Source organism: Macrobrachium rosenbergii, chromosome 27, assembly GCF_040412425.1.
Source record: "Macrobrachium rosenbergii isolate ZJJX-2024 chromosome 27, ASM4041242v1, whole genome shotgun sequence".
Classification (NCBI taxonomy): Eukaryota; Metazoa; Arthropoda; class Malacostraca; order Decapoda; family Palaemonidae; genus Macrobrachium; species Macrobrachium rosenbergii.
This window is the reverse complement of record NC_089767.1, coordinates 41,099,509-41,124,508: the sequence shown is the minus strand read 5'-3', so window position 1 is coordinate 41,124,508 and position 25,000 is coordinate 41,099,509. Positions and strand designations below refer to the sequence as shown.

General features: G+C 36.2%; 1 protein-coding gene across 7 annotated transcripts in view; it reads left to right on the top strand.

The window, feature by feature from the left end:
- Positions 1-25,000, top strand: part of Hr4 (Hormone receptor 4) — a 550,506-nt gene that overhangs the window by 224,534 nt on the left and 300,972 nt on the right. The gene's annotated exons all lie outside the window — the stretch shown is intronic.

Sequence of the window (25,000 nt, the reverse complement as noted above, 5' to 3'; positions counted from 1 at the left end):
TAGCCCATTTTCACACCCAAATTACATTGTTTTATTTTAGTACTCAAATCATGTTAGCTCACTGGAATTACATTAGCTCATTTTCATACTCGAATTACATTAGCCCGTTTTCATACTCAAATTACATTAGCTCATTTTCATACTCGAATTACATTAGCTCATTTTCATACTCGAATTACATTAGCCCATTTTCGTACTCAAATTACATGATCGCATTTTCATACTCAAATTACAGTAGCTCATTTTCGCACTCGAATTACATTAGCTCATAGTCATACTCGAATTACATTGGCTCATTTTCGTACTCGAATTACATTAGCTCATTTTCGTACTCAAATTACATGATCTCATTTTCATACTCAAATTACAGTAGCTCATTTCCGTACTCGAATTACATTAGCTCATAGTCATACTCAAATTACATTAACTCATTTTCGTACTCAGATTACATGATCTCACTCTAATACTCAAATTACACCAGCTGCCTTTCATATACTCATCTTGAATGCATGGCATTTTTTAATGACAGTATAATAATGATCTTAAGAATAAATTAATTATTTTCCTCGTTGCTGTTGTTGGTATAACCTTGATATAACCCAGAGGGCAGCTGCAGAGGAAGGTTGAGGAAAGACTTCTGAGATGTTAAGAGCCCAAATAAGGAGGAAGAAATAGAGTCAGGTGGTGGCTGCTAGCTAGCTAGCTAGCTAGCTACCTAACTGCACCGATACTCGTGATTTGGGATATGATCTCATTGATGCTGTGTCCCCGTTTGTTGGGGGGCGGGGGGGCGGGGCGGGGGCGGGGGGGGACCTGAGGTAACTCTTTTGAGAGCTCCCGAGGTTCGTTTTTGTTGTTTGTTGTTGTTTGTTTTGAGTTTTCTTGGTTTTATAATTATTATATTTTTTTATGTATATGTATCATTGTTCGTACCTGTGTTTTCTCTGTTAATACTTTATAATCTTTACCACTTAGTCCTCAGCGTCTCTCTCTCTCTCTCTCTCTCTCTCTATATATATATATATATATATATATATATATATATATATATATATATATATATATACATACATACATACATACATAATGTGGGTGTATCATCATGCTAAAACGGTAAACGAAAATAGCCGGCATGTCCTCAAAATCACGCGCCGAAGGTCGAGCAAATTCCTGCATAATCAGCGAATTGCTACACACCAGTATTAACATTATCCTCGTTGTCTCGGCACAAAGGTCCACAGCTCGAAACCACACGTCCTTTCCTTTTATCGTGCCTGGAATCTCCTTCTACATCCGGGATTTCGGTGCTGTCCCTATCCCTTTATTAGTGAAGGAACGCGGAAAGAGAGAGAGAGAGAGAGATCACGATGGGTGATGACATCAGAAATTTATTGTCAAGACTTTTTAAGAATCACGCTTAAAGGTCCTCGATGTCTCGAAGTTAAACCCGTTAGATTGGGGACAGAGATTTGTGCCTGATAGGAAAAGGACTCTTAGAACTTGCTCTTATTTCAGATTTTAGTTTTCCGTCCGTCCGCCTCAGATTTTAAAACCTACTGAGACTAGAGGGCTGCAAGTTGGTACGTTGATCATCCACCCTCCAGTCATCAAGCATACCAAATGTCAGCCCTCTAGCCTCAGGAGTTTTTATTTTATTTAAGGTTAAATTCAGCCATGATCATGCGTCTGGCATCGCTGTAGTGTCAACAGCACAGGCCACCACCGGGACGTCGCTGAAAGTTTCAGGGGCCGCGTTTGAGTTTCATGGGTCTTGGCTGGGAGTTCCATACAGCGTATTTTTTACTTGTTTATTATTATATACACCTGATTTACGCCACATAATATTGGCTATTAACTAATAAACAATAAATATACTGACGACTAAAAACAATAAATATACTGACGATTGTCCAGGCAACAGAGGTGATAATTCTGGGAAATATCGACTCTTTAAATAGAGACAGTTTTCTGATAAGAGCCATTCTAAGAAGTGAAATCTATTTATCAAATATTAACCTATCAATGAAGATTACTCTGTACCCGAAGATAAACTGTGGTGAGCATTTTGCATGATGTCGATACATTGATGGACACGCGACATTTTTTGACAGATTTTTTGAAGGTCAGTTTCTGGAAAGTGCTGACCTAATCAGGAATTGTACATTTGCCATCAGATGTTGACCCTTTGACGAACTGGTCATTCTCTGCTAAAACTTGGTCATTGAAAGATTCAAGCATTCACTATCAGAGTATTTTTCTGTTAAATTTTGGCCCATGGAGAATTCTAGCATTTTTTGGTCGTCTGTTGATGTGATGAGTAACTGTTTCTAACAAATGCTGATTGGCCAGTTGGGGAACAAATGTGAATATTTGCCCTTCAAGATAACAAATCTTTCGTCTTAGCAAATGTTTACTTAAGATTATGTTGAGCCAACTTCTAGATACAGTCAGTAACAGAATACTCCCTTTGGGGGTTATTGCCGTCAGTGCACCTCACGGGGTGCGCTGTAGGCATTACTAAAGGTTTTTCGCGGCGTCCTTTCGGCCGCTAGCTGCAACCCCTGTAATTCCTTCTACTGTGCCTCCATTCAAATTATCTTTCTTCCTTCTTGCTATCCACCCTCTCCTAACAATTGATTCACAGTGCGACTGCGAGATTTTCCTCCTGTTACACTTTCAAACCTACCTACTCACAATTTCCTTTCCAGGGCTCAGTGACCTCATAGGTCCCAGTGCTTGGCCTTTGGCCTAAACTCTATATTCCACTCCATTCCATTCCAATAGCATTAGTTCTGACTTAAAGAATAAAATGTTCTCTGCCAACTAAAGATTAATTGAAGGCCAAAGTGTATTCCGTCAACCTTTAGCCTCATTGGGAAACGACTTCAAAATTAGGTGGAAAAATAGATATTTGCCAGCTGTCAACCCTCTGAAAGAGTGCCAACTATCATTGGTGGGTAGTGGGGGGGGGTTTGGTTGGTTAGAACGGTCTTCTTTCAGCGTACCGAGAAATGAAGTATATTCTATTAGCGTCACATTTTGGGTTCGTCCTCAGTGTTGCCCACTTACGAGGCTGAGTCTTATTTGAGCAAGTGATATCAAAGTACAAATTCTTTGGTTTCTAAATTTATGATAATGAATTATTTTTTTAATGATTATTGCAAGATTGTTTCATACACACTTAAGCGTGTATATATATAATATATATATATATATATATATATATATATATATATATATATATATATATATTATAGTTTATAAATACCGCTTTTCTGTAACTTTTTCTCATTCACTATTTGCCTGAGGAGAGAGTCAATTCGGTCTCTTGAAATATAGCCTTTATTTTCCACATTTTGGCGTTTCTATGGGGTCCCTTATAGTTGATGGAATTCTGTTTTAACAGAAAATATTTCACAGTTATATGTGTATATGTATATATATATATATACATATATATATATATATTTGTGTGTGTATGTGTGTGTGCGTGCGTGTATAAGAGAACTAAAGATTTAATTATTCAGACAAGCGAATGGAATCATGTGACTGCACTATGCGTCATATTTGGGAGCCACTCTTCTAGGAATCCGATCTAACAGAAATGAATTCGCGTGCACAGCAGAATATAAACCGCAAGAAGAAGCTTTGTTGCCTTTGAAGGTCGCAAAAGCTGCATATTAAGAGCGTACTCCCACATGGGTACACGTAACGAGGGTCCTCAAAAGCAGAGACGAAACATGTGCTCTTCTTTTTTTAGGAGCTGAAGGAATCTGGGTGTGTATAGTACAGCAGAAGAAGAAGAAGAAGAAGAAGAAGAGGCAGGGCCGTATTGGTGTGTGTGTGTGTGTATGTGTGTGTGTGAGTGAGTGCATGTAATGTATATTAGCGGTTTCGCCAACCTGACCTTGACTGAGATGGGACACGGAGCGTGAATGCCGTAGATGAAATTTGGGAGCTCCAAGGTCAGAGTCCGCACAAAGTCAGAGAATTTCTAATGGCTTGTCATCCTAACTCGCCTCCGGAGGTATGCTAATGAGTTCTTAGGCACGTACAGAGCGATAATGGGGGAAATACATTGCACGGAATGCTTCGTGCGAGGACAAGGAGAGCTTTTTTGTTGACTTCGTCGTTCCGTTTGTTTGCTGAGTGATATCAGAGCCCAAACAAAGTACTTGGTGATGGTGATGTTGCATAAAAGGAGAAGATTGGAGCAATCTCCTGTTTCACAAGGCGGAGCAAAGAAAGGAAGTGGAGAGGCTGAAAAGGGAGCCCCATGCCTTTTTCGTTCTTTGTTTGTTGATAAAGGGATCTTGTTCTGTGGAACAGACATTGTCAGGATGGAAACAGATCAAGACCAGATGCTTCAGAAGGTGTAACAGATTGTACCAATCCTATTTCACAAGACGGAGCAAAGAAAGGAAGTGGAGAAGCTGAAAAAGGAACCCCATGCCTTTTTCACATTTTGTTTGTTGAATAAGGGGTGTTGTTCTGTGGAACACACATTGTCAGGATGGAGACAGATCTGACCAAATGCTTCAGAGGGTATAACAGATTGTACCAATCTCCTATTTCACAAGACGGAGCAAAGAAAGGAAGTGGAGAAGCTGAAAAAAGAACCCCATGCCTTTTTCGTTCTTTGTTTGTTAATAAGGGATCTTGTTCTGCGGAACAAACTTGTCTGGGTGAAGACAGATCATTACCAGATGCTTCAGAAGGTGTAGCAGATTGTACCAATCTCCTATTTCACAAGACGGAGCAAAGAAAGGAAGTGGAGAACCTGAAAAAGAACCCCATGCCTTTTTCGTTCATTTTGTTTGTTGATAAAGGGATCTTGTTCTGTGGAACAGGCCTTGTCTGGATGAAGACAGATCATTACCAGATGCTTCAGAAGGTGTAAAAGACTTTACCTTTCTAATCTCCACTGCATTGTCATTAATCAGGGCGTGGGTAGGTAGGAATGGTGACCTGGTGCTTTTTATTTATGGCAGATGGTTGCTCTTAGCACTAGTCTCTCTCTCTCTCTCTCTCTCTCTCTCTCTCTCTGTGTCTCTCTCTCTCTCTCTCTTCGAGTTCATGAATGCATGTGTAAAAATTGTTTCGTGCTGTAAGTAACTGGTGTAGCATGAGTGTAACTAAATTTGACAGAATACGTTGTGACTGGCTTTTTCTATACTTTAGACATCACGTTACATAGAGAGAGAGAGAGAGAGAGAGAGAGAGAGAGAGAGAGAGAGAGAGAGAGAGAGAGAGAGAGAGAGAGAAGTGGCTGTTACAGTATGAGTGTGTCTCTAAATTTAACATCCTACGTTATGATCGAATTTATTTATACTTTATACATCGCGTTACACGGAGAGAGAGAGAGAGAGAGAGAGAGAGAGAGAGAGAGAGAGAGAAAACACATCCTCCAAGGACCGGCGTCCGTGACATTGGCCGTGGGGCTGAGTGTGGGTAAAATAGTTAGAGGACAGCGCCCTCCCAGGCTGCCTGTCTCCATCAAAACCCCCTCCCCCTCCCATTCCCCCTCCCTTCCCCCTCCCCCCCCCTCTCCCCTACCCTTGTCTCGCTCTTGGTACCTGGCACTATCTAAACGTCACACCTTAGGCACTCGCACTATTCTTGGCACTGATCTTGTATAAATGTCCTCTAGCCAAGCCCTTTCCTGTCAAGGCGTTTTCCATCTTATTTTACTGCTTCTCCTTTCATCGGTGTTTTTGCTCTTCCTAAAAGCATTTTGATATATAGATATATGTGTGTGTATATATATATCTATATATATCTATATTATATATATATATATATATATATATATATATATATATATATATATACTGTATATATACATATATAAATATATAATATATAGTATATAACGGATGAATCCAAATAGAAATAAGTCCCAGCTGGTGTAAGTGTAAGGCACCGTCTCTATTTGTATTCTCAGAATGCTGATTCCTTGCTGACTTGTGCTGTTTGCAAGTTTTAATCTCACGTCGACAGAATGGACTTTTTTTTTTTCTTTTGTTCAGAGTCTTTCGATACTTTTGGATGGTAATGTGATCTATAACCTTTGCAGTTCTGTAACTCCGTATATATATATATATATATATATATATATATATATATATATATATATATATATATATATATATATATATATATATATATATATATATATATCCTCGCTCGTACGAAGTGATAAATAAATGATTCCGAAGTTTCCGTTCTCTGATACGAAAACGTTATGTAAAATCGTATTCCCTTCGACTTCGCTGCGCATCTGAATAAAATGCCACCTCTCGAGACAGCGGCGCAAACAGAGATATTCTTTCCTCTTTTGTTTTCTTCTTCTTTTCTTCTTCTTCTTCTCTCTCTCTCTCTCTCTCTCTCTCTCTCTCTCTCTCTCTCTCTCTCTCTCTCCCGTGGGAGACCTGGGTTGCATTCCTGCCCTGTACTTGGCTGGGGATTAGCTGGTCAAGGAACTGCTGGCCAGCGGCTCTTGCATAGCCTATTAATAATCACCAGGAGCTCTGATTTGTTACGTCTTGACTTCGGCCGCTCTGTGTGGGTATATATATATATATGTTTTAAGTCGTCAGTAGTTATTTAAAGAGCATGGTTTAAGTATTGGGTATGCTTTCGTCGTGTGGGGGCGATCTTTCTGTGTTTGTGTTTAATGTCATCTCTGAAGGTTGCTGAGCGAGTGGCTCGTATCACTCACATAGTAATTGTTACTCATTTCGTAATGAATGTTACTTGTCATTTTGTTAAATTTCTCGTGCGGTTTTTAATTACGAGGGCTTTGTGTAAAGATTTTCAATGAAGTTGTTAGTTTGATTCAGTCACTGTTTTAAAATTTCTCGAGAAGTATTAAATTACTAAGACCTTATGTAAAGATTTTCAATAAAGTTATTAGTTTTATTCAATCACTGCTTTAACATTTCCCGAGAAGTATTAAATTACTAAGACCTTATGTAAATATTTTCAGTAAAGTTATTAGTTTTATTCAATCACTGCTTTAACATTTCCCGAGAAGTATTAAATTACTAAGACCTTGTGTAAAGATTTCCAATAAAGTTGTTAGTTTTATTCAGTCACTGTTTTAAAATTTCCTGAGAAGTATCAAATTTTACGAAGTCTGCGTGAAAAGATTCTCAAATCATTATTGAAAGCAATTCACAATTCAACTGGAAAGTGATTGTCACCTCGTATACTTATTGGACTGTTTATGTTACTCATTCACTGCTTATATGTTAGTCAGTATAAATTTAGAAGTCATTCATTAAATTTTTCCCCCATAGTGGGGTAGTACCGTCAGTGCACCTCATACGGTGCACTGTAGGCATTACTTAAGGTTCTTTGCTGCGTGCCTTTGGCATCTAGCTGCAACCCCATTCGTTCCTTTTACTGTACCTCCTTTCATATTTTCTTTCTTCCATCTTTCTTTCCACCCTCTCCTAACGATTGTTTCATAATGCAACTGCTTTGAGGTTTTCCTCCTGTTACACCTTTCAAACCTTTTACTGTCAATTTCCGTTTCAGCGCTCAATGATCTCACAGGCCCCAGTGCTTGGCTTTGGCCTAAATTCTATATTCAATTCAATCCAGTTCAATTAACTCATTTTTATAATTACTTGATTATATTCACCGTGCAAAGTTACTCCTCCACTATTTGAAATTATTTTCAGTAAGCTTACTTAAATAGGCATTATTTAAACTAAACCCGGAAGAGATGTTACATATTAAGCATTTCAACATTTCACTATTCTGTATTTGTGAAATAATACTGTATTTTTTTTCAAATCCTTAAGGTAAAAGAAGCTTTACATTGAAATGACAAGAATAAATATTATCTGGTTTGTCCTTGGTGCTGGGTAGAAAAAGTTGTTTGTATATGTTATGTTGTAGTAATGTTAACTCCAGTGAGAATGACAGCAATATTAATTATATATATAACATTGTTTATGACAATACACATTTTGATGAAAATTGTATACTTAGTAGAGAATTACGTAAAATGGTTGGCTTTCAAAACATGTAAAAATTACTGTAATTTGATTTTATTTATGCTCACTTTCTGCCATTACATAAATTTTTGGCACCAGGGACCCTTGTTGCAGTGACGCCAAACATTTCGCTTATCAGCATCTTTCAGGCGTAATTATACTAGATAAGATAACTTTGGTTAAAGTATTTATATACGAGTTATTCAACCTCTGTTTCACATTACAAAGGATTTCGTTTGGCCAATTTTTTCTCATTGCTGCCGCAGTAAATTGTGTGTAAACCCTTCGTAACTAAAGTTAATTTTCTTCTGTGATAATTTTCCTAAGGATATCCTTCCGAAGTATTCTGTCCCAGTTGTTATTAATTATTATTATTATTATTATTATTATTGTTATTATTATTATTATTGTTTTGACGTCACAGCAAATATTATGTAAATCCTTCGTAACTACAGTTAGTTTTCTTTTCTGATAACTCTCCTAAGGAAATCCTTCGTAATATGTTTACAGAGATAGAGAGAGAGAGAGAGAGAGAGAGAGAGAGAGAGAGAGAGATAAGGTAAAATACTTCGAAAAAAACAAGGGAAAAGTATTCCCAACAGAGAGAAAGTATGAGGAAATCAGAGAGAGAGAGAGAGAGAGAGAGAGAGAGAGAGAGAGAAAGGTAAAATAATTCGAGAGATATTACATGAAATGATTCAAGAAAAGCAAGGGAAAAATATTCCCAACAGAGAGAGAGAGAGAGAGATGAGGAAATCAGATCCGTCGGACTGCGTAATTTCCGGTGCTTATGCTAAGAATTCATATGCAGTCATAATCCGCTTTAAGTCCACTTACCGGATTAGACTGTTGTACATCCCGTTCCGCGCGGCGCAGGAGATAAAGAGACGGAGAATCAAGTGACGGCGCTCTTTCCGGAAATTTGCGCTAGTGAAGTGCGCATGAAGTGATGTTCTCTCTCTCTCTCTCTCTCTCTCTCTCTCTGTTGGGAATACTTTTCCCTTGTTTGTCTTGAGCCATTTCATATAATATCTCTCGAATTATTTTACCTTCTCTCTCTCTCTCTCTCTCTCTCTCTCTCTCTCTCTCTCTCTCTCTCTCTCTCTCTCTCTCTCTGTGTGTGTTGGGAATACTTTTCCTCTGTTTTTCTTGAATCATTTCGTGTAATTTTCGAATTATTTTACCCCTCTCTCTCTCTCTCTCTCTCTCTCTCTCTCTCTCTCTCTCTCTCTCTCTCTCTCTCTCTCTCTTCTCTGTGTTGGGAATACTTTTCCTGTTTTTCTTGAATCATTTCGTGTAATATTTCTCGACCCCTCTCTCTCTCTCTCTCTCTCTCTCTCTCTCTCTCTCTCTCTCTCTCTCTCTCTCTCTCTCTCTCTCTGTGTGTGTGGGAATACTTTTCCTCTGTTTTTCTTGAATCATTTCGTGTAATATTTCTCGAATTATTTTACCTCTCTCTCTCTCTCTCTCTCTCTCTCTCTCTCTCTCTCTCTCTCTCTCTCTCTCTCTCTCTCTCTCTCTCTCTCCGTCTTGTAGGAAATTGCTTAGAAAAGGTGTGCTGCGTTTTGGCCTCCGGAGGAAAACTGTGGCGATTGAGGAAGAAGTATGATAAAGCCTTCTGAACAAAGGGATTAGAATGAGTAAAGGTGACAAAATGAGTAAAGACGAGGTAATGACGCAAGTTACGAAAAAGAGAAATGTCTAGAAGAAAAGATGAATAAGAGGATGTGATGGATAAAAGAAAAAAAAAAGTCATTTGTCAGTTGTTAGCTTGCGTGTGTGTGTGTGTGTGTGTGTGTGTGTGTGTGTGTGTGTGTGTGTGTGTGTGTGAAGCAACAGGGATTAAAGATAATGGCGAAGTGAAAGCTTTGCAGGATATTGATAAATAATGTATCTGTTTATGTATTTATGTATGTATATATATATATATATATATATATATATATATATATATATATATATATATATATATATATATATATATATATATATATAATTTAAATCTTATGAGTGTGTATTTGATATCAAGTATCAGAGTATTTTGTATTTTGTCCTGTTAAACGTGTTGCAATTACTTTTGAAACTTGGCCACAACTGCTGCTACTAATATTACAACAAATAATGATGACGATGATGATGATAAGACGATTGAAATAGTAGGAAAGCTGGAAAACCAGAAACATTATTATTATTATTATTATTATTATTATTATTATTATTATTATTATTATATTATTATTATTAAAAGCTGAAAAAGCAGAAGATTTTCCATCTAGAATAATAATAATAATAATAATAATAATAATAATAATAATTATTATTATTATTATTATTATTATTATTATTATTATTATTATTATTATTATTATTATTATTCCAGCTCTGGCCATATACAGTTACACAAGAATGAGGCCACACAGCACAGAAACTGAGATATACTAGATAAAAAGAAATAATATACTATTACACTCAGACATTTCTGATACTAACAACAGTGGAGAAGCCAGTCCACTGTTGTGTCATTGAAAGGGCGAATGGTAGAGATTTTCCAAAGTTCTCTGTTTAGCTTTTAGTTTTGTGCAAAAAGAAAACTATTGTGCCGGCTTTGTCTGTCCGTCCGCGCTTTTTCTGTCCGCCCTCAGATCTTAAAAACTACTGAGGCTAGAAGGCTGCAAATCGGTATGTTGGTCATCCACCCTCCAATCATCAAGCATACCAAATTGCAGCCCTGTAGCCTCGGTAGTTTTGATTTTATTTAAGATTAAAGTTAGCCGTGATCATGCGTCTGGCAATTCTATAGGGCAGGCCACCACGGGGACGTGGCTGAAAGTTCCACGGGCCGCTGCTCATACAGCATTATACCGAGACCACCAAAAGATATATCCGGTGGCCTTGATTATACGCTGTACAGAAAACTCGATTGCGCCGAAGGTTCTTCGGCGCATTTTTTACTTGTTTTCTGGTGTTTATTTTTAAAAATTCTCTTATAATCATTAAGCTTTGCCCGGACTACTGCCCTCATTATCAGAGGGATTGGAACTAGACCGAAGTTCTTACAAGGACAGATTATTTCTATCTGGTTCCTGCTTGATCTGCTTGCTACTCGACCATTCTGGTTTGCTGCGGTTATGCTTTGATATTTCTTGATAATTGGGATGATAAAGACCATTACATCATCTGTGTTTACATGCATCTCGAAGAGAAACAAAACAAAGAATCCATCAAGAACGTATCAGGGATACAACAGGGCGTAGGGGTAGGTATGGGTGACCCCCACCAAAAAAAAAAAAAAATAAAAAATAAAAAAATAAAAAAGTTCCCCCATATCTGGCGTACATCATATGGCAGACAAAGATTATAATACAATACGTAAATATATATATAGAGGAATAGTAATCCAAATAAAAAGAAACAACGCTAAGGTTAGTGAATAAAAATGTGAAAGAAATAAACAAGTTTGTGCAGCCACTGAGGTCAGCCTTACTGAGAAAAAAAAAAAAAAAAAAGATAAGAAATCAGTTACGAATCAGATTTATTATATTACTCCGTCTATCCCCAAAGCTGATAGAAGTCAGTTTGACTTTTTATTTTTTCTTAGCAAATAGAATTGTAAGAAAAATATCAACCTAACTTCCATTAGGTTTGTTAAGTTGAGCCAGGAAATTTTACGTATATAGTATATATATATACATATACATAATATACATATATATCATATAATATATATTTAGTATACGCGCACATATATATACATATATGTATGTTATGTGCGTATGTGTATACATATATACATATAACCATAGTAACATTTACATTGAAAGATTACATTTTATTACCATTGTTTGCTTTGTAAGGAAAAGGAATATATCTCAGTCTTTTAAATATCTGCCACCCATAAATTTATATATATATATATATATATATATATATATATATATATATATATATATATATAGAGAGAGAGAGAGAGAGAGAGAGAGAGAGAGAGAGAGAGAGAGAGACACGCCATCCATCGCATACCATCCCACAGGAGTTTTAATATTTGTTACTAGGAAGAAAAAAAATGAAAGAGAGAAAGAAAATAGATAAAGAGAACGCAACCGGATACTCAAGTGGTTATTCGTGACCTTGGCGTCTTAATCTTTTTAAGGAAAGAGAACCGGTGTGGGTTGGAAGGGCGTTCACTGTTCTCAGATTCCTTGGGGAGGGAGATGCCAGTGATTGGGATGCTTCCGCGGGCCATCCCTCTTGGCGCGCGTCCTTCGAAGTCGAACTGGTTTTGATTTCCTACGTTCGAATTTAGGCATCCTTAATTGGCTGCAAAATTCCTAATTATTCTCCGTTGTCGAGTCTCCTGAAAATTCAGGGGCTGTGAGTAAGTCGAGAATATTGTCTTGTATTTTCCCTGGTCTTTGTTGTGATGTATATTTATATTAATTTAATATTTTGCTTGGTTTTTTACTTTGGATATCGAATTGGTTATTGAGTTATGAGAGCGGTGTTTCCACAGATACCGAATTGGTTATTGAGTTATGAGAGTGGTGTTTCCACAGATACCGAATTGGTTATTGAGTTATGAGAGTGGTATTTCCAAAGTATTGTAGAAAACAGAATTCCAGCCTGTATATATATATATATATATATATATATATATATATATATATATATATATATATATATATATATATATATATATATATATATATATTTATGTGTGTGTGTGTATAATATATATTTACATTAATTTAATATTTTGCTGATATTACTGAAATATTAAGTAAGGTAATGGAAAAACGTTTTTATCTTTGAAAATTATTTTTGCGCATTACATTTTATCGTTTAAATCTTCTTGTTTTTAAACTATTTTTTGAAAAATAGTTGAAGCCGGACTGTCGGGAAGTAAACACGCCCATGGAAGCGAGTGAATTCCTTTTAAAATAATTTTTTTAAAGGAATGGAAATCAAGATGAACTTCCCTTGAAAATCTACAATTGGTGGGAGGGGTTTGGGGGGGGGGGGAAGAAGGGCCATTTACAAAGGCCTAATCACTCCCAAAATGTCGGGATTCTCTCTACGAAAAATAATATATAAAAATAATGCGAGAAACACGGACAATTGGTGGTAGGGGGGTGGGGAGGCGGGGAAGCAGGACCATTTACAAAGGCCTAATCGCTCCCAAAATGTCGGGATCTTCTCAACGAAAAATAATATATAAAAATAACGCTTGCGAAAACAGCGAGAAACGCGGACGCGAACCCAAGGCCGGAAGATCAGATTCTGTGGTTTTTGAGGTGTCGTGTCTCGATGCAGGTATGCTGGGAGTGCTGCCGTTTGTCAGATATTAGGCGAAAATAATTTCTCTGTATTGTATAAGTACAGAAGTCTGTAGTCATGGCCATCCGGGCTTCAGTTATTAAACGGATATTGTGGGTGTGAGGGTGGCGACCTTGCAGACTGTATTGCACAGGGACAGATTCCTCGTGAAAAGTTGCGCCTCTGAATGAATTTACAATTGGCTAAGTAGAGCAGTTTTGAAGGAGAGGATAAATGTCACACTTGAACTCTCAAATTATATATATATATATATATATATATATACATATATATACATATATATAATTTTAGAGTTCAAGTGTGATGTATATGTATATATATATGTATATATATTTATTATATATGTAAATGTAATATATATATGTATATGTATGTATATTATATAATATATATATGTATATATATATATATATATATATATATATATATATATATATATATATATATATATATATATATATAATTATGCATGTATATATGTATGTATGTATACACGCGTGTGTATCATACATGAAAGAAAGGATAACGAAAAACAACAACAATAACAAAGAAAAGATTGGAACGATCTGCCTATTACCGATCAAGTGTTCTGAGCAGAATGACAAGGAAACGAACGTGGAAGATATATATATATAAACCTAAACTTGTCAACAAAGGAGTCGGTAGACCCTCCTCTCATAACATTTTACTCACGGAAATGGAAAAAGGAAGCAGCGTTCTTTATTATTCTCTAAAATCACTGCACAAGCCACGCCTTGTGGTTGCCTGGAGTCGCAAGATTTTCCCGAAAGACCTCTCCAACCTTCCGAAGTAACCTCGCCATTTTATCATCTGCAATTTGCCATCCCGAACGATGTACTTGAAGGCCGCTGCGCTCAAGTATGGTGTGACTTCCTCCGAGACACTTGTGTCATTTTTTTTTTTTTTTTCTGTTGCATGAGAACTTTGTATGTTAGGTTTGTGGTGTTGATTTCCAGCATTTATGTATTTATACATTAATATGTATATGTATATATGTATATATATATATACACACACATATACATGAAGGCCGTTGTACTGAAGTATGATATGACTTCATCTGAAACACTTGAATCGTGTTTTTTTTTCTGTTGCCTGAGGACTTTGTACATTAGGTTTGTGGTGTAGATTTACCATATTCATATATTTACACACACACACACACACACATATATATATATACATACATACACATACATATACTCATACGTACACATAAAGACCGCTGTACTGAAGTATATGACTTCCTCTTAGACACTTGTACCATGTTTTTTTTTTTTTTTTCCTCTTTTGCTTGAAAACGTTGTATGTTAGGTTTGTACCATTGATTTTCCACATTTCTTTTGTGTGTGTGTGTGTGTGTGTGTGTGTTAGTCACTTTAAATATACGTGTCTCGACTTCATAATAATAAGGTGACTGTATTGACCGTTTCATAATTTTTCCTCATAAGTGTATCATTATCCTTTGCTTTACTGAATAGGAGACCATTTATCAACAGTAAAAAAAAATTTTCCACTGTGTCGTTAGAACACTATAGAGAAATAGGGATATTTCACAGTAAGTAGTGGGGAGAAGATTGTAAGGTTGAGGTGAAAAAGTACAGAATCCTGGTAATCCCTGTGTAAGTATAGGAAATAAAAGAAAAGTCCTTTTGATATATTAAAAAATATAAAATTGTCCTGTATTTTTTGGGGGGTAATTCATGTTTTCATTTTTTTTTTACTTTACTTTCAAGCTTGTGCAACTTGCTAACAACTACCGCTATCATGCCATCATTACGACTGTCTGTAAGCTTTCATTACAGTTTGAAATATCGCTGTAATCTCACGGAGAACAAAGAGAATGATGTAACGTTTCGGGATCAATTTACCGGTATTTGTCTTTCGGAAATGCTGGCATTGGACGAAGAGACGTTTCCTTTCCCTTTTGAGGTGATTTTAGAAAGGATTTGTCTTCGTCAGTTCGAAGGAATTTCTCCGCGGTTTTGAAGTGCGAAGATTTTCTCTTAACTTAACGTCGCAGTTGAACCGATTTTTATGTCTGAAATCCAGAATTTCTCGGTACAAAACCCCTCCATAGTTTAATGTATCCTTTTAAGTCTAAAATACGAGAGTCTGCTTTTTTAAATTCATAATAGTAAATTAAGAATTAATTACTATAAATTGACGCCTAGGGCATAAAAAACGCCACATTCACAACGGTGGGATTTTGCAGTGGCTTTGAAACACAAAAGTTATGAGGACATTGGGAAACTCATTACATTAAATTGAAACGTCAAATTAAACGTAGCTAGACTGACGTCATTTCATATTTTAATTATGCATCGTTTTATTACCATAATTATGAAGTAAGTCAGAGGGATGTATGATTTTATCGTCACATTATTTTTTTTCAACGAGGTTCATTATCGACTCGGCAGTTGAGTGGTGAATGTGTCAGGGACTGTTGTCATGTTTTTTTCCTGGAGCCATCCCTGTAAGGGTAAATGTTTTTTCATTGGAAATAAAATGTTTTAAGAAAATAAATGTTTTAAGAAAATGCGTCCAATCCGGATAGAATGAATGTGTCCCATTGTGTGAGTTACAAAGTGAAAGTACAATAGAACAATGATCGCAGTGAAGACGAATTGTTTCTTGGAAAATATAGGCATTTTGAATGATTTCCTGTCCTTTTCCAACGTTTTCATTTAATATAAATAAAACTATCTCTTCTCACTTATATATTTAAGCAGATTAGCGCAAAAGTAGAGGTTTCTATGTAGTAAGCGTTATTGCTGAAGAAAATTATATATATATATATATATATATATATAAATATATATATATATATATATATATATATATATATATATATATATATATATATATATATATATATATATATATATATATATATATATATATATAGTTTTATCATATACACAATTGTCCTGCACAGTGCATTAGTACAATTACTAACTGGACCTTATTCAAACTGGATGATATCTAGTGGAGATATTTATTAATAAAAAAGTTACAGGCTTTCTAGGACAAACTGTTTGTCCTAAACAGCTTGTAACTTTTTTTGAATAAATATCTCCACTAGATACCATCCAGTTTGAATGAGGTCCTGTTGTAATATATATACATATATATATATATATATATATATATATATATATATATATATATATATATATATATATATATATATATATATATATATAGACGTTCTTTTCATTTAAATACTACAGAAGTCACTGCGATTCACGCTGTATCTTGGAAGTGAATGCGAAAAGACAATGAAGGAAGATCAAATATTAGTGAATGATACTCTGACAAGGTTTTGTAGAGAAGTCATTCGTAAAATTTAAATTTTTTTAACATGAGATGCAACATCAGTAAAGGATATTTACACAGTACAATGCCCAAAAGATTTCAGTGGGAATGAATCACAGTACTGGCGCTCAGTCCGACTACAAAATATGGGCGGAGCGTGCAAAGGGCGTTGTCTGAAGGCATTATTCGTGAGGAGGAGGAGAAAGACGATGTGTTGAGAGAGAGAGAGAGAGAGAGGGGGGGGGGAATCCTCTTTGTAGAGGTGTAATCTAATATCTCAGGCGATTTGCCTTCCATAAATCAAGTTGCCTTCAAGGAGCACTTTTGTTTATTATTGTTATTATTATTTTCTATCGCTCTATGTTCGCTTTTACTTTAAACATTTGTTTTTTTATTGTTTTCTCCCAAAGGCTGAATCCGTTGCCGGCGTGCTAAAGGAGTCTTTATTATTATTATTATTATTATTATTATTATTATTATTATTATTATTATTATTATTATTATTATTATATCGCCATACGTTCGCTTTCGTTTTTAGCAAATCTCTATTTCTGTCCTCCCACCCCAAAGGTTGACTCCGTTGCCGGCGTACTAGAGATTAGAAGGTTGATATTCCTATATTAAATCATTTAATCCATAGATCCCTGTCAGTATTTTCCTTGGGTTATGTTATTTTATATCATTTTATACCTTCTCTGTTTGCGTTATCGAAGTGACGTTAACATTAGCATATTCTAACCTTATACTCAATAGTTAAAATTAGCTGTTGAAATTATTTGTTGAAGAACTTGGGATTGCCTCCAGTGATGCAAGTCGATCGAATTGCTTAAGACATGACGCCATTGTTGAAGCTATGTTTATTGTTTATATGTGTATATATATATATATATATATATATATATATATATATATATATATATATATATATATATATACATGTATATATTATATATTATATATATTTTATATACAAGTATACAGAGAGATTTATAGAGAGATGAGAGATACATTTTGCGTGTTTTCAGAAAGGAGTTTTTGTAATTTTTAAAAAATTTCATAAACAAAATAAAATGAATAATCACATCAGAATAAAAAAGACATCAGTCATACGGAGAGAGAGAGAGAGAGAGAGAGAGAGAGAGAGAGAGAGAGAGAGAGAGAGAGAGAGCTAAAGCGTTTGCGTGATTTCTGAAAGGAGTTTTTTTTTTCACTTTTGAAAAATTTTATAAACAAAATGAAAAAATTCAGATCATCACATCAACATAAAAAAAATTCCTCAGGTGAGGAATAAAAACAGTCCAGCCATTGAAACGAAAAACAATGGAGAGAGAGAGAGAGAGAGAGAGAGAGAGAGAGAGGCTAAAGCGTTTGCGTGATTTCATGAAGGAGTTTTTTCATTTTTAAAAGTTTTCATAAACAGAATGAAAAAATCTAAACATCACATCAGCATAAAGAGAGAGAGAGAGAGAGAGAGAGAGAGAGAGAGAGAGAGAGAGAGAGGCAGGCAGGCAGGCTGAAGCGCTTCCTTTAAGACTGATGAAAAGGACCTCGTTATTGAAGAAGTTTAGGCATTAGCCTTAGTTAATCACAGAGTTGTTCCGCCCTCCGTGGCGCCATCAAAAACATCTAGTACCGGCGGCAGCTATAGCTTCAGCTTTCCGAAAGCGAGGGCCTTGTCCTCGTGTGGTAGTGTCGGTTTTCTGCCTGAAAACAAACAAAAAGCAAAAACAAAATAAAAAAGAGGAAATTCCTTTCTTGCATTTTTTTTTTTATTCTGAGATCGCATCTCTGAAAAATTGCTTGGCGTAAAACGATAGTCTGTTATTATATGTGTTTTCAGTCTGTAAGCTGGGGTGTGGCTGTTCCACTTGATAATAATAATAATAAATTAATAATAAAAATTATGATTATTATAATTATTATTATTATTATTATTATTATTATTATTATTATTATTATTATTATTATGAAAGGAATCTTCGACCACGAATGTAAATAATTGTTTTTTTTTATCATTATTATCTGCAAGGAATAATCATCATCATCATCATCATTATTATTATTATTATTATTATTATTATTATTATTATTATTATTATTATTATTATTATTATCATCTCTTCGACCACGAATGTAAAATGTTTGTTTTCTTTTCTGAACAAATTTACTTTTAATATTCGACGAAGGAACATTTACGCAGTTAATTATTTCTCTACAAAGGCCTCTGGGTTTTGGTGGCCGAACGAATTCCAGTTCAGGAGAATTAAAGTTCATTTTGATACCTGTCAGATACAGGAATTTATTAAATTTCGTCTGAAAATTAGGGCTTCACTTACCAGTACATGAAATTGTTTTGTTGATTCAGTCATGAATCTGAGGCTGGTGGGAGGATATTTTTAAAGTGAATGAGGATAAATAACGCTAAGATTCATAAATGTTCAGTGCTGAATCTGAGTCTGGTGGGAGGATATTTTCTAAGAGGCTAAATAACGCTAAGGTTTATAAACTTTCAGTGCTGATTCTGAGTTTAGCAGGAGGATATATGGCGGAAGGATATTTTTAGAGTGAATGAGGATAAATAACGCTAAAATTCATAAACGTTCAGTGCTGAATCTGAGTCTGGTGGCAGGATATTTTTAAATTTAATGAGGATAAATAACGCTAAGATTTATAAATGTTCAGTGCTGAATCTAAGTCTGGTGGGAGGATACTTTTAAATTAAATGAGGATTTATAAACGTTCAGTGCTAAGATTTATAAATTTTCAGTAAATGAATCTAAGTCTGATTATAAACAGGGAGGATATCTTTTTAAATTAAATGAGGATAAATAACGCTAAGATTTATAAATGTTCAGTGCTGAATCTGAGTTTGGTGGGGGATGTTTTTTGGTAAATGAGGATAAATAATGCTAAGATTCATAAACGTTCAGTGCTGAATCTGAGTCTGGTGGGAGGTTATTTTTTAGGTAAATGAGGATAAATAACGCTAAGATTCATAATCATTCAGTACTGAATCTGAGTTTGTTTGAAGAATATTTTTTAGGTAAATGAGGATAAATAACGCTAAGACCCTTAACGTTCCGTGCTGAATATGAGTCTTGTGAGAGGGTATTTTTTTAGTGACTGAGGATAAATAACGCTAAGGTTTATAAACATTCAGTGCTATCTTTTTTAAGTAAATGAGGATAAATAACGCTAAGATTCATAAACGTTCAGTGCTGAATCTGAGTCTGGTGGGAGGAAGTTTTTAAAGTAGATGAGGGTAAATAACGCTAAGGTTTATAAACTTTCAGTGCTGAATCTGAGTCTGGTGGAGGTTATTTTTTAGGTAAATGAGGATAAATAATTCAATGCTGAATCTGAGTCTTTATAATTTTCAGAAGTAAATGAGGATAAATAACGCGTTCAGTGCTGAATTTGAGTCTGGTGGGAGGATATTTTTCAAGTAAATGAGGATAAATAACGCTAAAATTCATAATCATTCAGTGCTGAATCTGAGTCTTGTGGGAGGATATTTTTAAAGTAAATGAGGATAAATAACGCTAAAATTCATAATCATTCATTGCTGAATCCGAGCCTGGTGGCAGGATGTTTTTCAAGTAAAAGAGGATAAATAACGCAAAAATGCATAAACGTTGTAGAACAAACATCTGACATTTCGGTGGCGATAAGGATCCGGATACGACTAACGGAAACTACATTCCTGCCTGGAGAGGTTCGCGCTGTAACGAACGGATTCTTTACTACATCCGCTTTCATTTTCGTATCCTGAAACGTACCCGCTGTATTTTTTGATGCTCTGACTATTATTGACTTTATTATTGAGTCTGTCATGTAATGGAATCGTTCTGTTTTGTCGAGACACCTTTGTAGACCAGCGCTGTCATGCATCGACAATGTCCCCATCTTATCTATATAATCCTTTAGGGTACGGCCTTGACATTCAGAACGAAGGCCTTCGAATAAGTACGTCATTGATATTGGCTGTGTAAACTGACACCCTTCACCCTCTCTCTCTCTCTCTCTCTCTCTCTCTCTCTCTCTCTCTCTCTCTCTCTCTCTCTCTCTCTCTCTCTCTCTGCGTGTGTGTATAAATGCCAGATGTTGAGAGATTTATTCACTGAATGGTCCCCACTGTGCTTAGGTACTTCTCGCGTCCTTGAGATTGTGTGTGTGTGTGTGTGTGTGTGTGTGTGTGTGTGTAAGGAGCTGCTGACTGAGGGACGTTATGGTACGAATAACTTTATAATTCTCTCTCTCTCTCTCTCTCTCTCTCTCTCTCTCTCTCTCTCTCTCTCTCTCTCTCTCTCTCTCTCATGCACACAGGATGTTGTCGGGAAATTTGTGCATCCTATTTCAGTCAGTGGAGTTTGTTCTATAGCTGGAAATTCCGCTGATCTCTCTCTCTCTCTCTCTCTCTCTCTCTCTCTCTCTCTCTCTCTCTCTCACACACACACAGGCAGTAGTTGTGAGGAAATTTTTGCTTCCTGTCTCGCGCCATGAAGTAACGTTATTCAGTTATGTATTCCTCTCTCTCTCTCTCTCTCTCTCTCTCTCTCTCTCTCTCTCTCTCTCTCTCTCTCTCTCTCTCTCTCAGGCATCAGTTGTTGGGAAAGTTTTGCCCTCTATTTATCGCAGGGGAGTAAGATATTCAGCTAGTTATCCCCTCTCTCTCTCTCTCTCTCTCTCTCTCTCTCTCTCTCTCTCTCTCTCTCTCTCTCTCTCTCATTTAGCACATTCTTCAGAATTCTCTCTCTCTTTCCCTCTGGTTAGTATATTACGATGTGCAACGAGCAAGTGGGCACTGATATTGGAGATCGAGCCCCCCTCTCCTCTCCCCTCCCCACCGCCCTCCCCCCTTACCCCTTCTACTTCCCTGTCGCTTCTCAGCGACCCTCCTAACCTCTCAAGGTCGAAGTCTAGTCCCGTTGGCGCCCAGGCATGAGTTTTGACCCTCTCCAAATTCGCTTCGCGCTGCTGTCAAAACTTTTTGGCTGCCTTCTCTCCCCGACGTCTTATTTCTCCTTCTGGTCGGGGTTCCTTTCTCTTGTCATTGACCTGCTGTTTGCTGTTTCGCGTCTGTCGTCTCTTTTATCACGTTTTTTTTCCCCCTCGTTCCTCTCTTTTTAAATTTTTTTTTTGTGCCCGATGAATTTCTCGTGTGCTTTTCCGTGGAGTCGACTTTTGTATTCATTTTTATCGAGATTCTCTGTTTTCCGTTTTTCCATGTGCGTTGTTCTCTTTGTTTCTTCCAGGCATATTTTGTCTTCCTTTATTATTCTTCCATTCTTGTCATTTATGCGTTCTCTCGTCTTTGACAAAACTCAGGATTTGTCGTTTGTTCTCCTTTTGTTTCTTTGGAATCATCATTATGTTATGTAGTGGAGGTGCCAGGTCACTTGTTATTCTTCCTTTCCTGCAGGCACTGGCAGTTTTTTTTTTTTTTTTTTTTTTTTTTTTTTTAAAGAAAATCATTGCTTGTTTGCTTTGGCGTTCGGAGAACTGCCGACCCGACACAATTATAATTACGAGACTGGAGTCCATCTCTGCGTCACAGTAACATTACCTGTCAGGTCCTGTTTTCAAGAAATAATTGCAATTTTGGGTTTCAAGAAATCCTTTGTCACGTACCCCCTCGCCCTTTTATGTAATGAGTCACGGGGTCCAAAACCTATAATTTTGACACTTTTAAGTAGATGATACAAGAATCCTCTTGTGGAGGGGAGGGGGGGGCGGAATTCCTGGTCTTATCATCGGGGTCTTCGGAGAGGTGAGTCACGCTATCAGAAAATTAGGGCAGGTAAGGATAGGACAGTTCAGGAATATTTATGGTACAAAACGACTTCAAAATTGATGTATTAAATAAAATTCTTTTCTTGTAGGCATAGTAGCTGACAGTTTCAATGTTAAGGAAAATAGAGATAAGGTAAGGTTAGGTCAGTACAGGAATATTTATGGTACAAAACGACTTCAAAATTCATGTATTAAAAAGAATTTCTTCTATTGTAAGCATGGTAATTTACAGTTTCAGTGTTAAGGAAAATAGAGATAAGGAAAGGTTTGGTCAATACAGGAATATTTTCGGTACAAAACGAAGAATTACGGCATAAAAAACCTAATCTATTCATAAGTATTCTTTTCTTATAAGCATAGCAGTTTATAGTTGATTATAATTGCAATGTTAAGAAAATAGTTATCACATAACAGTCACAGATCGCATAACACTTCCAATCGTAATATGATCCTGATCATGTTGACGTTACCAAGGCTTCTTCTTCTTTTTTGTGCGGGCACTCATACACTTCAACCTTGAAGCCTTTGAGCAATTTATGACGCTGACAATTAGCCTTGGCTCGATGTAGAAAGAGTATGCACAACAGCGATACCTTATCTGTTCACTCGAAGATAATGACAGTTCCATTACTCAAGGCCCCTCCATTATTCGAAGATCGTCCGAGCATCCCTTCATTTTGGCTGTGTGACTAGCCGTTTTTTTTTTCCTGCTGGGAGGTTTCTGTTAGTAATATTATCTCTGTGAAATTAAGTATTTTCTGCGTGGATGACCATCCTTACTGCAACGCCATTCTGCTGTAAAAATACATCGGTTGGACAGGCAAGTTTAACTGTTCAAAGTTTGAGCTTAGTTGGGAAATATGTATTATTATTATTATTATTATTATTATTATTATTATTATTATTATTATTATTATTCAGTAGATGAAACCTATTCATATGGAACAACACCAAAGGGCCCATTGACTTGAGATTCAATCTTCCTAAGAATATGTGCATGATGTAACCGCTCTGTATTTGTAAAAGCTAAGAATATGCACTGTTAAGTTTCTGTTCTTGTTGAACAGTGGTGTACAGATAATTTCCTTCTTTATTGCTTTCATATATGGCGCTATTTATGCGTAAATCGCTTATTTGCTTCATAAATGTACTATTTGCATCGGCTGTTATCCGTCCGCATTGTAACTACCGCATACACAAAACTCTGCGTTTGCTTAATTTACATAAATGCTGTGCCTAAGATCATGTTTTGTTTTCATTTAATTTAATCAATTTTTTTCCATCCGTCATTTATGTTTGGCTTTTATTTCATTTAATTTAATCCATTTTTTTCTCAGTCATTTGTGTTTGGAATCAGGTTGAGCGCTTCAGGTTTGATATATATTGTTTATACTATTTATTTTTATTCACAAGATGCTCTTCAATTATGCTACGTCATCTTACTATGACTCGTGTAAGAGTTCGAGGAATGGAATATCAGGCTTTGTTTATTTAAGGAATTGTTTATGTATCTGTGTGTACGCATTCTCACACTCGTGAAGTTAAAACGCATTTTCCCGAGACGTAACCGAGTTCCGTAGGGACCTTTCCCTGAAAAAAGCGCGACGCCATATCTTGAAAACTAACCATAGAATTTTCTTGAAAATAATCTTATTATGTTTCCCACACCCAAATTACGAAGTGCCCTGATCTACCTTAATGTAACCCAACCTAACCTAACCTACTTAACCTAACCTAAATTAGGGGCATGGCAAAAGAACCCGGGCTGGTGCAGTACTAACATACTTCTCAGGAATTTGCACTACAGTTACAGAGATGCCTTCAAAATCTGTTTTATTTCTCCATACACAGACTTGACATATAAATACTTTGGTGTTTATATTTGTTGCGTGTTAGCGTTTATGATCAGTATCAATATAAACAGTGATAGGCTTTGCAAATGCAGTATATCTCTCTCTCTCTCTCTCTCTCTCTCTCTCTCTCTCTCTCTCCTTCTTCATACACATACCAGATTGCAATTTCTCACTCAAGAATCCTGACCGTATGAAATAAAAAAGAGGCATCATGCCGTATGTACATTAAGGGCATTCGTATTGATTTTGAGCTGGGGAATTTGCATACATCACTGACAGGATAAAAGGAAAATACTCTTAGGTCTGTCTTTATTTACTTGAAATATAAGAAGAACAGACATCTCTTTTAGTGTGGATGAAAATGTTTTACATTTACTGGAAGCAGTTCAGTCTGCACCGTAAACGTTTTACACTGCCGCTGCCCCGTAGAGGGGCAGTGTCGCCAGTGCACCTCATGCGGTGCACTGTAGGCATTACTTAAGGTTCTCAGCAGCGTGCCTTCCCTAGGTCCCTAGCTGCAACCCCTCTGGTTCCTTTCACTGTACCTCCTTTCATATTCTCTTTCTTCCATCATACTTTCCTCAACCCTCTCCTAACAGTTGATCCATAGTGCAACTGCTTTGAGGTTTTCCTCCTGTTACGCCTTTCAAACCACTGTCATTTTCCGTTTCAGCG